This window comes from Theropithecus gelada, chromosome 14, assembly GCF_003255815.1.
Source record: "Theropithecus gelada isolate Dixy chromosome 14, Tgel_1.0, whole genome shotgun sequence".
Lineage (NCBI taxonomy): Eukaryota > Metazoa > Chordata > Mammalia > Primates > Cercopithecidae > Theropithecus > Theropithecus gelada.
This window is the reverse complement of record NC_037682.1, coordinates 121,905,226-121,917,882: the sequence shown is the minus strand read 5'-3', so window position 1 is coordinate 121,917,882 and position 12,657 is coordinate 121,905,226.

Below are 12,657 nucleotides of genomic sequence, written 5' to 3'. Positions count from 1 at the left end.
TTTTGTTTTGTTTTGTTTTTGTTTGTTTGTTTTTGGGCACTTTTTGTTTGTTTTTTTGCTGAAATACTTTAAAGTAAGCACAAGATGTCATATTATTTCACCCATAAATATCTCAGTGTGCCTGTGCCTTTCTAACTGATAAGGACTGTTTTTAACATAACCATCATGCCATTTTCCACCCAACAGGATTAACAGTAATGCTCAGTATATCCCAATATTCATTTCTGTTCACATCAGCAAGAAATGCTTTCTCTTTCTTACAGGACCCTGACTTACATACTCCCTCTCTCATCCATAGAATAGAAACTCCTGCCTCTGAATGTATTCAGAAGAGTAACTTCTGCTCGTCTCTTTCCCAACCTTGTGGAGGAGTGACCTGATGGCTGAATTGAGAATAGAACTGCATCCATGGTTCTCTCTCTCTAAGCACCTGTCTGCCCACAGAGCCGCTGTGTTCCACCCGGCTCCAGCTTCCATGGGCTGAGCACACTGGGTCAGACCCAAGGCCCACCTTGCAGGCTGAGTCTGGCGGAAAATCTCTGTCCTTGAGGAGTGTGAGGAAGTGATTCTGGGTAAACAGAGGTATTCTGTAAATCCATACTGTCTCTGATACATGCCAACATGTGGTCTTAGAGTAAAGCCACTCATCCATCCTGCAGTCTCTAATGCTATCAGCAACAATGTTGATCTTCTGTCTCATTCTTTGTTTGATTTCAGCACTGGGGAGATTATTTATAATTTAGGGAAGGGGAAGAAAAAGCAATATCATTTATAAGCCACCAACTTGAACATATACAAAGTAATTCAACAGTCATTGCTACAAAGCAAACACACAAAGGACCAGTGACACACAAAAGAATAGAGCAGCATTCCTGCCCTAAAGAGCCATCAGCTACAGCGGTGACAGGCCCAGAAATCCCAGTGAAGTGGAAGCCATCCCACGGGATGCTGGGAGCATAGAGCGGGAGCAGGTGCACAGAGGTAGGGCATCAGCGACAGCAAGGAGGACGCAGACATCCACGCAGAGAGGAACTACGTCCCAGAGCCAGGAGAAGGCGGCAAGGAGCAGCAAGGGGCTTGGTGCCATCCAGGGACTAGTAGAGGAGAGAGAGGCCAGCCCGGGTGAGGAAGAAGCCCTTGTGCTCATCCAAGAAACTGGAGATGCATTTTAAAAGCAAGGGAGTGGCACTAAGATATACAAACAGAGACAAGTTTTAAAAGATCTTTTTAGCAGAGATGTGGAGGATGAATGTATGGAGACATAAGACAAGGGTCTGGAAGCACACTTGGGAGCCTGTCGACAACAATCCAAGCAAGATGCAGGAAAGCTCTAGCAAAATGGGGAGGGTACACATTCAAGAGATGCTCTGGAGGCTGGATTAATGTGCTGCTTGTTCCAAGAAAGAATTTTTATGTAAATAGGTATGGGGTAGCGCAATATTTTTTTTTAATTAGAAGTAGAAGGCAAAGAGAAAACAAGGGTAGGGACATAAGTGGAGCCAGGAGTGAGATTAGCACATTACGTTGTTTGTGTGTTTATGTATGTCTGTGTGCGTGCATGTGTGTGTATGCATGTGTGTGTGTATGCATTTGTGTATGTCTGCATAATGAGAAGGAAGGGATCACAGATTTGGCTCTCAGCTCTCCAGCAGTCAACACCAACAGGGAAGAATCCTTCACACACATCACAATGTTTAGAAGATAAAAGTAAACCAGTTGTTCAGAGGAACAACTATTGCTGAACCTAAAGCCAAAACAAATTTATCCTCAGAGACCTCGCAGAGAGGATATGTATAAAGTAATGATATCCTCAGCAACAGTGTTAATGCAAACAAAATGATTGCAAAGGATGTTTCTCCCAGTCATCTTTACTATCCAGCCAAACAATAAACTGAAGAGAGTCAGCATGGAGCAATCGCTGCAGAATTAGAAATTAAATACCACACGTTCAGATATTCTTGATCTCATCTTCCTCACAAGTTCTCTCCCATCTAAGCAGTGGGGATGGGGAAAACATATAAACTGTCAATTAATGACATATTTTTTTAAATAACAGTTTTATTGAGATATAATTTACATATCATACAACTGACCTATTGAGGAAGGCGTACAACTCCATGGTTTTTTCATATATTCAGAGTTGTGCAATCATCACCACCATCCATTTGAGAACGTTTTTATCCCTGAAACAAGAAACCCATACCCATAGCAGCCACTCCCTCCACCTTCCCCTCCCCCATACCAAGGCAGCCATTTGTCTACTTCCTGTCTCTATAAATTGCCTGTTCTGGACATTTCATATAAATGGACTCACACAATGTGTTTTCTGTATGTGTGACTGGCTTCTTTGACTTCCTGTTTTCAAAGTTTTTCAGGCTATAGTATGTATCAATTCTTTATTCCTATTATTGCTAAATAATACCATGTTATAACGAAGGGCATTTTGGTCTCCTCTGGTTCCAACAGGCTCCCTGGGGTAACTGGGTCTTTCAGGCCAGGGTGCAGCTCTCCAGGTTTCCTCTTCAAGGCTTTGCACCTCCCAAGAAGGTGTTTAGGGATGTGGGAGTGGGGACGGTGCGGGAAGCCTCATGGCCTCATGGTGCTTTTGGGTCAGTGCTGGCAGATCTGATTCTGAGCTGTGGGTTCTCTGGTCCCAAGGCACCCAGCTGCCTTTCATGGTGACCGGCTGCACTGCCCATCACCCATTCCGCTCAGAGAGTTCTCCATTTGACCAGCCTGCCTTAAGCCCTGTGGCCACGGCTGATCCCTTTCTCCTGGCCCCTCTGAGCTCACTCACATGGTCCATTTTTGCTGACCCTGTGCCCCCATGGCATGCAGGGGGTCCCAGATCACCCCATGTCCCACAGGAGTGAGGACGGCTCAGGAGCAATGCTGCCATGCTGTCCCCTGCTAGCTCACGGCCATCCATGCAGCCGACCCCTGGGCTCTGATGAGGCTTGCCCAGCTCCCCCAACCCTCTGTGCTTTGCGCGCCTCCCTGGGTGGCTCTAGCACCACTACCCTCGGGGCTTCAGCCCCGTGGGAGGAAGGCAGGACTCATGGGTCACAGTCCCCCTTTCTATTTCACTCCTCACTGGACCACAGAGTTGGGCTTTCTCTCCTCTCGGGGTTTGAGGACTTCCATTAGGATATGGATCCTGAAATCTCTCCAGACTTGACTTACAGTAAATTAAATATGCTTCTATAGACCAAACTTTCTTTTTCCGTTCATTCGTTGGCAGAGATTTAGGTTGTCTCCATATCTTGACTATTGCAAATAAGGCAACGAACATGGGACTGACGCTATCTCTCAAGATCCTCATTTTCTCTGCGTGTACACCCAGTGGTGGGCTCTTACCCAGCATTAAAAAGAAGGAGATCCTGCCGTTGGCAACAGCATGGAAGAACCGGGAAGACACTGTCCTAAGTGAAACAAGCCAGGCACAGAAAGACAAACCCCGCATGACTTCATGTACATGTGAAATCTAAAAAAGTCAAACTCATAGAAACAGAGAATAGAACGGTGGTTGCCAGGGCTGGAAGGAGGGGAAATGGGGAGATGTTGGTCAAAGGGTACAAAGTTTCGCTTACTGAAGATGAAGAAGTTCTGGAGACTCAGTGCACAGCATAGTGACTGTAGTTAATAATACTGTATTATATACTTGGGATTTTACCAAGAGGGTACATCTTACATGCTCTCACCAGAAAAAGAAAAGAAAAGAAAAGAAAAAATAGTTAACTGTAAGCTAAGGAATGTGTTAGTTTGATTGTTGCGATCATTTCGGGGGGGGTGTGTGTGTATAAACATGAAGTTATATACCTTAAAGATACACAATTTTGTTTATCAATTACACCTCAATAAAGCCAACCCTGGCTCTTGATATGTTATTGGTATTTTAACAAATTTAAGGAAAAATTTCTTTGGAGACTAATCTTATTAGGAACTCAGCAATCCTATTTTGGTAGTTAAATTATGGATATTGATCCCTTTTTCTCCATTTTTCTGAAATAATAGAACTTCCTTCCCATCACCAGTTTGGATATAGACACTATAGCTGGCTAAATTGGGAGAAATCATGTACATGGAAATATGAAAAAGAAAAGCAAACATTATAATTTCTGTCACAAACCTCCTAGAGGTAGGAAAGGGGCAAATCTGAGAAATAGAATCCTGAGGCTGTTTGTTCAGATGCACGAGGGTGAAAGGTGAGTGAAACATAACTGATGGTTTCTGATTTAGGTGAGTAGGCAGATACCACAAACCAGGGTAGGAATAGAAGAGGTTTGGAGAAAAATACTGGTCTACACTGGGGCATGTAAGTGTCAAGGTGCTTATGGTACATCCAGGTGGGGTGGAGGGCTTGGGCAGGCCTGGAGCCATGAACTCTTTTAAATAAGACGGGCTGGAGATGAAAATTTCCAGCCCAGTACCATGCAGGTGGCAAAGGAGACCTGGGAGTGCGGAATTAGAGATTCCCCTGGGCATTGGCTGCCGATTACAACCGGAAATGCCCAGGCTTTGGAGATGCTTGGAGCCTCCCAAATGGCTTTGCTCTGGCAGTAAGAAGGTGGTTTCATAGTTTGTAAATTAATCCCAGCCTTCCTTGTACCCTCAACACACAGAGCCATGGATATTCAGCATGTCCCCATTGCTTCTGAACTGCACAAATCCCTACGTTCAAGGTACTGCACAGCATGATCTTAATGTGTTTTTGTGATCACATCTCTTCCTTCTTCCCGATACAGACTCTGTGCTCCATCAAAGAATAGGGCTCTCCTATCTGGAAGAACCCCACGTCCATGCCTTTGCTTTTGATATTTCTTCCTTCTGGAATGCCTTCCTCCCCAGGCCTTTTCTCATTTAGAGACCCTGTTCAGATGCTATTTCTGTGAATATTTCCCTGACCATTAAACTTTTGCCAACATTTGTAAAGAACAAAATATGTGCAAAGCACTAGGGTAAGCACTGAGAAGGACACTGACGAGAATAAGTCTCAGTTTCCACCCTATCATAGACCAAAACTCTATTATGAAGGAATCAGTGCTTTTCAAAATGTGGCTCACCCACTCCCTCCATAAAAAGGTTCAGATTCCGAGGCCACACCCCAAACCCAATGCATGAGAATCCCCAGTTTGGAGCTCAGAAATGTGCATTTTTGACAATTTTCTCAGTGATCTTTATGCCGTGAGGAGAATATTTTTCTTCCTTCCTGACGTGGTAGGTGTTAAGATACAGTTAAGACAATGTGAGATGCTGTTTTGACAGCAGCAGGGCACCATTTCAAAGGCCTGTGGTGGGCGTCTCTTTACCAAAGTGTGTCATTCATTTCTGTCCTGTTCAAAAATCCTATACTTTGTGTATTAAGCTCATTCCTGTCCCACCCTAGAAGAGGCACACCTGATTTTTAGGCGATTCCTACTGACTGTGCGACAGAGAGGCACATGCAAGCTTCAGGTATTACTCATATCGTTACTGTAAACTCCACCCAGAGTCTGGAATCTGGTGTTACTCCAGTTCCTTACATCACCACCAACTTTGATTAGGAGCCAGAGAAAGTAGGAAGCATCTGGAGGTCAAAATCAGAGCTGGCCCCGGGCAAGGTAGTGAAGGGAGTGAGTTCTGTCTGTGGTGTCTCCTGCCTCTCCTTTTCCTGCTTTTCTCTGTTCCTCACCCCCACGTCGGGGGCCTTCTTTAGCCAAGACACCTTCCCTGGTCAGCGAAAGAACTGATGGATGTTGATGACTTAACAGTTTACCTTCTCAGATTTTTGTTAAAAAGACATAGAAGATGAGGCAGTGCTAACTGAAAGAGTGAATAACCAGTGGTGGAACCGTGGGCCACATGACAAGCAAGCAAGTGATATTTTTAGGTGGAGGAATCTTTCATGTCCCCTACCATGTTCCACACAGGTGGCTCCCCATGACTGCGGATTTTCCTAGGGACAACCATGGCGACTAGGAGAATTGACTAATCACTCTGGGTACCCAGAGGACACCATCCGGTGGCCAAACTACCAGAACTCATTACAACCCAGAAAAGAGAAAGACCATAATATAGTTACCATGAGTGGATCTCAGGCTGTGGCTAATTTGGGCTTGGGAAACTTTCTGAGCTGGCCTTGCTCCAAGGCCACAGAGCACTGCAGTGAATCCTCCAGGACTCGGATGGCGTCCAGAATCCTCTCCAGTATGGGCCAATCGCCTGTTTCTAGGCACAGCCGCCTCCACCCATATCCTGATGAGACACAGTGGAGGAAAGGTCATGTGGAAAAGGGAAGTAGGTTCACACAACAGAAAGAATCCTGAGCTGATGTTCAGGGAAACCTGGGGTCCAGACCCACGGCTGCCATAAATAAATGGGGGCAACACAAGGGGTGGTTTACCCAGCCAGAGGCTCCATTTCCTTAGATTAAATGCCTTGAATTTAAGACTTATTCCAGTTCTGAGGATTAATTATCCTATGTACCAAAACAAATAACAGAACTTTACAGATTCATGATGATGAGGAGATATGGATTGTTATGGGACCAGAAAGTCAGGCTTTATGCAAGATTTTGTGCTTTTTCGGCTCAAAGTGTAGTCCCTGAAACCGATGGCATTGGCCTCCTCAGAACTGGTACAGATTCCCAGGCCCCAACTACTGAATCAAGAGTCCACGTTTCAACAAGATGCCGAAGTGGTTCAATCGCACATCACAGTTTGAGAAGGCCCCGTTTAATGTGTATAGCACCTATCTGAGCATCACAGTGCGTTAAAGCTTGTATTTGCTCCTCATGACCCCAGAATAAGCCCAAACTGCAAAATGAAGTTTGAAGTCCTCTGCAGTCTGGTCTCTGCCTCCCTCTCCATCTTTGTCTCCTAGGAGTTCTCCCTTTGATCTCTCTTGATCTCTCTACTGCAGCCATGAGGGCTGCTTTTGCTGCGTTGAGCAGGCCACATAAACATCAGATGTGAAATTTCCTTGGCCTGGAATATTCTCCACAAAATCATCCCCTTTTGTTGACTCCTCTGTTATTCCTGCAACAAATATTTAAGGAGAATTTCCTGTGCCAGGCACTCTTCTGAGAATGCATCTTGGAGCTGACCTCCCAAGCCTTACAAATTTCAGCTTCAAGTTATCTCTCCATGGGTGGTTTCACTGACCCTAGAGAAGTTTAAATTCCTGTGCTCTGTACTCAAAGCCACCTGCACACCTCCTTTTGCAACACATTGTGTTTTACCGTAGTTCTGGTTTAACATCTTTCCTTCATGTTGCACTGAAACCCCATGAGGACAGCCTCGTATCCTGCAATACCCAACTTACCAGCTGGCACAAAGAGGTGCGTCGTGCATATTTATTTATAGGTGAAAGGATTTCCAAGGCAGGAGGGCCATGGTCAAGATACAAAGAAAGAATCGTCGAAGTGACAATGGAATTCTGTGGCTCTCATCACAGACACAAGAGAACAGCTTTTATACGTGACTCTTATTTATTTGATCTAAACTTCCAAAGAGATTATCTATGCTCACATTGTATGCCCTTTGGGTAAAGAAAGTCTGAATTGGCATTCACAGAAGAATTCCTCTCTGCTCAGATCTGACTGCGATCCAGGCCTCCCTCTCCCTTCCGATGAGAAAACTTCTGAGACTGTGGGGTGGAGTCGCGAGGGGCATCCAGCTGGGGTCAGGATCACATGTTCCTGTCCTTGGGTCCTGGAGGGAGGTGCTGCTGCTTGCTTCTCAAGGCCAGGTGGTGGCAGCCAGCCTCAGATGTATGTGAGACGAGCTAGTCCCTGCAGAAGAGCAGAAGGCTAGGGCAGGAGCAAATGTGCAAAGACAGAAGTTCAGGGATTTGGAAAATCAGATTTTACTTAGGGACAGTGGAACATTAAGGGTTATTTTTAAATTGATGAATGGGGACAGTGAATAAATGAGAGGATGCTCCCTTTCTCTCTCCCTTTACAGGTGACTACAGGGCAAGGAGCCATAGAAACTGAAGGAAATTTCTACCGGACATCAGAGACCACAGGAGCTGACCTGTAGAGCCCCTTGACTTTACTGGTTAGGTTCAAAAGCTAAACACCAAATACTAGGGCTAGTGCTTCTTTCATTGTCCTCTTACCCTCCTCTCTTCTTTCTTCATCAGTCCTGAGGCAAGCAGGCCCAAGCTGCTGATCCCAAGTTGACCCAGGAGTACACTAAGGCTTGGACAGCTTAGTTGATCTACCCAAGAGCACAGGAACACTCCTGACTTCCAGCCCAGCGTGGTTTCCATTAGACACTCATGCTGTGGCATGAAAACCACAATGAGGTCAGGCAGATAGCTCTGCAACCTGGAACTCTGAGTGAAATTGGTTATGACTGCAGCTGACATACACGGCCCCATACAGCCCAGCAAGGAAGGGGGCAGAGGTCACACCAAGTCAGGACAGAGGCTGTGCCTCTGCTGTGTTCCGGAAACCTTCAGATAAATTTCTTCTCCAGTAACAACTCCCTTATGTAAACTAACCAAAGGAAAGCAAACCCAAGTTTCTGCATATTTTAATTGCTTTGTATGATTTTTGCTGGTCTTAGAGTGCTTGTGAGTCAGAAGCAATTTCAGGAAATGCTGCCCATGTCACCAGCTGGAATCAAGGTTCCTGTTCTGCAAGAGACTTCAGACGCAGGCACATGTTTGAGCATGCATGGACACACACACACACACACACACACAAACTCTCACACATGCCTACACTCACATTCACAAACTGGTGCATTCACATACACTCACTGGCATCCACTCACACATAAACTCATATACACATACCTTCCCACATGCAGTGGCACACATACTCACACATACCTACATCATATTGACAAATTCACATACATACACATACTCACATACTTACACAAACACACGTGCTCACATATACTCTAACATAATACACACAAACCCACATATATCCATTCATACTGCCTCATATACACACATATATTCACATGCATACTCATGCACTCACACATACACACCCACACACGTGCACATGCATGCACGTGCAAACACACAGAGCCAAGACTTAGCTGTGGCCAAGTCTTCCTGACACTAAATATAAGCATGATGTGCTCGGTGCAAAAGGCACTTGTTGCATGAGAATTAAAACTGGATCAAGTCCACTGATTATTTAGCTATTTCCAAATATCTGCATGTTTTGCTTTGTGGACATCTGAATAGTTGGCTGGGGCAAGCTTTTCTCTGTACCTCCTTCCCTCTGGGGATGTGTGAATCAGTTGTTCCTAACCATCCCTTCCCACCAAGGCAGAGCATGGGAAGTGAGGTCAGTTAACTGTCTCCGTTGCAAAAGGTACACATGAAATTGCCAATTCGAAGGACGGGGACTGAAGGGACTTTGCAAAGTGACAGCTGCGGCCCGCTGCCTCAGAAGGGGCTATCCTTCCAGAGGAAGAGAGGCCGACAGCCCTCCCTACTCCCTTCCCAGCTTCTCATAAGTCCTCAACAAAGGTCCGGAAGCCTTCACATGTTCTAACCTTTCCACAGGGGTGCATCCCCGGTCACACCACACTTCCACCGGGACTTTGAATCTCTACAAACCCAGGAGTCTGGGATACAACGATGGCTCTCTGTCTATGGGAAAAAAATTCTGTCTGTAAAATGTGATACAACATACTATACAAAGGGTATACAAAAGCAATATTTACTCTCATCTAGTTGTATTTGTCCAGTGTTTTCTATTTTGTTGTGTCTATTTCCGTTTGGCATCTATCTGCCTCAGTTTCGTCTCCCTCAGATTGTAAACACATAGAAGAGGAAAACTTTCTCCAGGCAATGATGAATATAAAAGTCCCAGAAATTAAGCCCTCAATTAGGGCTTTGGGTGATGATGGTAATGACGGAAGATTCTAAGTAAATTATTGTAACAATGAACCCTTAAGGTCTCTAAAGTTGGTTTTGTTTCAGAGGAGGGCATCATTCATTTGCTTGCCTCTCAATGCCGTTCAAATGTCAGTAACAAGGCAGCATGTTAGTGCCACCCCTAATCCCTGTGGACAGCTTGAGAATTTGTTTCTTATGGTAAGAAGGCTCACTGACAGAGTGGGGAGAAAAATGAAACCCAATTCTGTTAAAAGGTCTCTGTCTTCTGAGCAGGTACTCAGGATCAGACACAGATGAAGAATTCTCTGACATTTGGTGACAACAGGCATCTCCACTGCAGGGGTATGGGAGTGAATTCCTGGAGCATGGTTCCATTTGATATTCATGCACTGCTGAGTACACTGCCAGGCACAGGGTAGGCCATCAATAATGCTTGTGGAATGAATGAATGAATGAATGAATGAATGAATGAATGAAGTCCTCTATCCTCTGTCCTGTGGGCATATTCCTAAGACATTTCCATGTGCCTCATCCATGTGAGGGTTCAATCCTCATGGAACTCATCACTGGCCACATCTTCCCAGCAATGAGTTCTATGAGGATTGCACCCTCACGTTCGCTGTGATCTCCCTGTAATGCTGTCTTGAGAGCACGTGGTGGAAATCCCTTCAAAAAAGAAAGGACTTTCCTTTCTTACCCCCAAACACCGTTTCCCTGAATACAGCTTTCTATTGCAGAGGATTCCAGGCTTGCTTCTCATCCCTCTGCAGGGGTCGCTGGCCTCTCTATGCACTCCCCCATCTAGACTGTGAGCTCCTTAAGACAGAAAACAAACAGCTTATTTACCCTCACCTCCAGAGCTCAGCACATTGAGGGCATCCAATACACAACAACTGACAACGAGCTTTTTCAGGGAAATGGAATGTGAGTGCTAGGAGGACTACAACTAGGTTGCTCAGTCTATCTAATGACATCCATTGCAAAACCTCAGGGTTCCTTGGGAAGAAGCTGCATTTCCTGGAGATAGGCAATGTGGAAAGATTGCCACAGCTTCTGGCTGAGCAGGTATGTGGAAGATGGTTCTCGTTTGTTCAGCAGGGACAGTCCACAGGCGTAGTGATTGCCTGTGGATAGAGTCAGACTATCTGAGTTATGCCCTGGCTTTCCCCTCATTAGTTTTATGACCTTAGAGAGGCCCTTTAATCTCGTGTTCCTTGATTTTCTTATCTGCAAATGAGGCAATAATCACAGAGAAGAATAAACAAGTTCATATAGGTAAAGGACTTAGATCATGGCCTGGCCCACACTAAGTTTGCAAGAAATATTCGCTAGTATGATTCTCTTTGTGCATGAAGGAAGTGGGGATCGCTTACCCTGGAAGGAGACTACTTTAGATCTGAAGGGCCATGGTTTCAGTTGAACTACTGAGCCTTATCCATTTTCGGACTTCTGTCCATTCTCTAACAGGTCTCCCTGTCCCCAGCCTTGCTCTTTCCGACACCTGCTTCACCAAGTCTCCAGGATCACCTTTCCAGCATGCAGGTCTGACCATAGCACTGTCTTCTTGAAGGCCTCTGCTGCCTCTGTCCGCAGGACGCACTCTTGGCTCCCAGCTCGGTGCTCAGTGCCCTGCCGGGTGTGATCTTGACCATGGCTCCTGTTTCACCTCCTGCCACTTTCCACCTCTCCCTGCCAATGGGCTCCAGGAGCACGCGGAGTTTTGAGCTTCCTCCCACACATGATGGTCTTGCGCCTCCCAACGGCACTGCTCCTGCTGTCAGGAACGGCCCCTTCTCCACTGCAACCCCCTCCTCACCCTCACCCTCACCCTGCTGTGTGACCAGCAGGCTCCTGCTCTTCCTTCAGAGCACACTTGAGGAATGGGGAAGCTGTCTTAGATGCTGTTAGGGCTGAATCGTCTTCCCCAGAATTCATAGATTTGATTCCTAACCCTCAGGACCCCAGAATGTGACTATACTTGGAGATAGGGCCTTTAAAGAGGAAATGAAGTTAAAATGTGGCCGTTGGTTTGGGCCCTGATCCATTCTGACTGGTGTCCTCATAAAAAGAGGAAACTTGGACACGTGAAGAGACACCAGGATACAGGCACAGAGGGGAAGACCACGTGCAGACACTGAAGGAGGTGGCCGTCTGTAAGCCAGAGGGCCTTAGAGGAAACCAGCCCTGCCAGCACCCTCATCTTTGACCTCCAGCCTCCAGAACTCTAAGGAAATCAATTTCTGTTGCTTAGGCCACCCAGTCTGCAGTATTTTGTTATGGTAGCAGAGCAAATTAATACACATGCCCGTAGAATAGCCTTGATTTAGGTGCTCCCTATAAAACATAAGCTGCCTATGACATTGGCAGCTCCTATTAGGCGGGGCTTAGAGATGCTCTTTATTCTTCATGCTAAGTCCTGCACAACTGCTGGAAACGTGTGTTAATAAACATCACAGTCAAGAACTTCTCAGTGAGCACGTGAGCACATGGCTATCCTTGGTGTCTGGGGATACAGCCTACTCTCGAAAGACTAGTCTCGAAAGACTATTTTATTTTTTAAATGTACGTAAATATTTGATTCTACTCTATAGAATGTTTTGCTATAAAAATGCCTTGAATTTCAGGTTACTGGTCAAAATTATTTAACTTTTATGAGCCTGACCTTGGAGTGAAACTAGTTAAGGACATGTACTGTGGTATCTGATGGTTTTTCCTGCCTCCTATGTGTGGGCATGCTTTTGAGAGTTCCTGGACAAGCAGTCGCAGTAGGCAGGAAATATGTGGGACATTCCAGGAGCTGTTTTA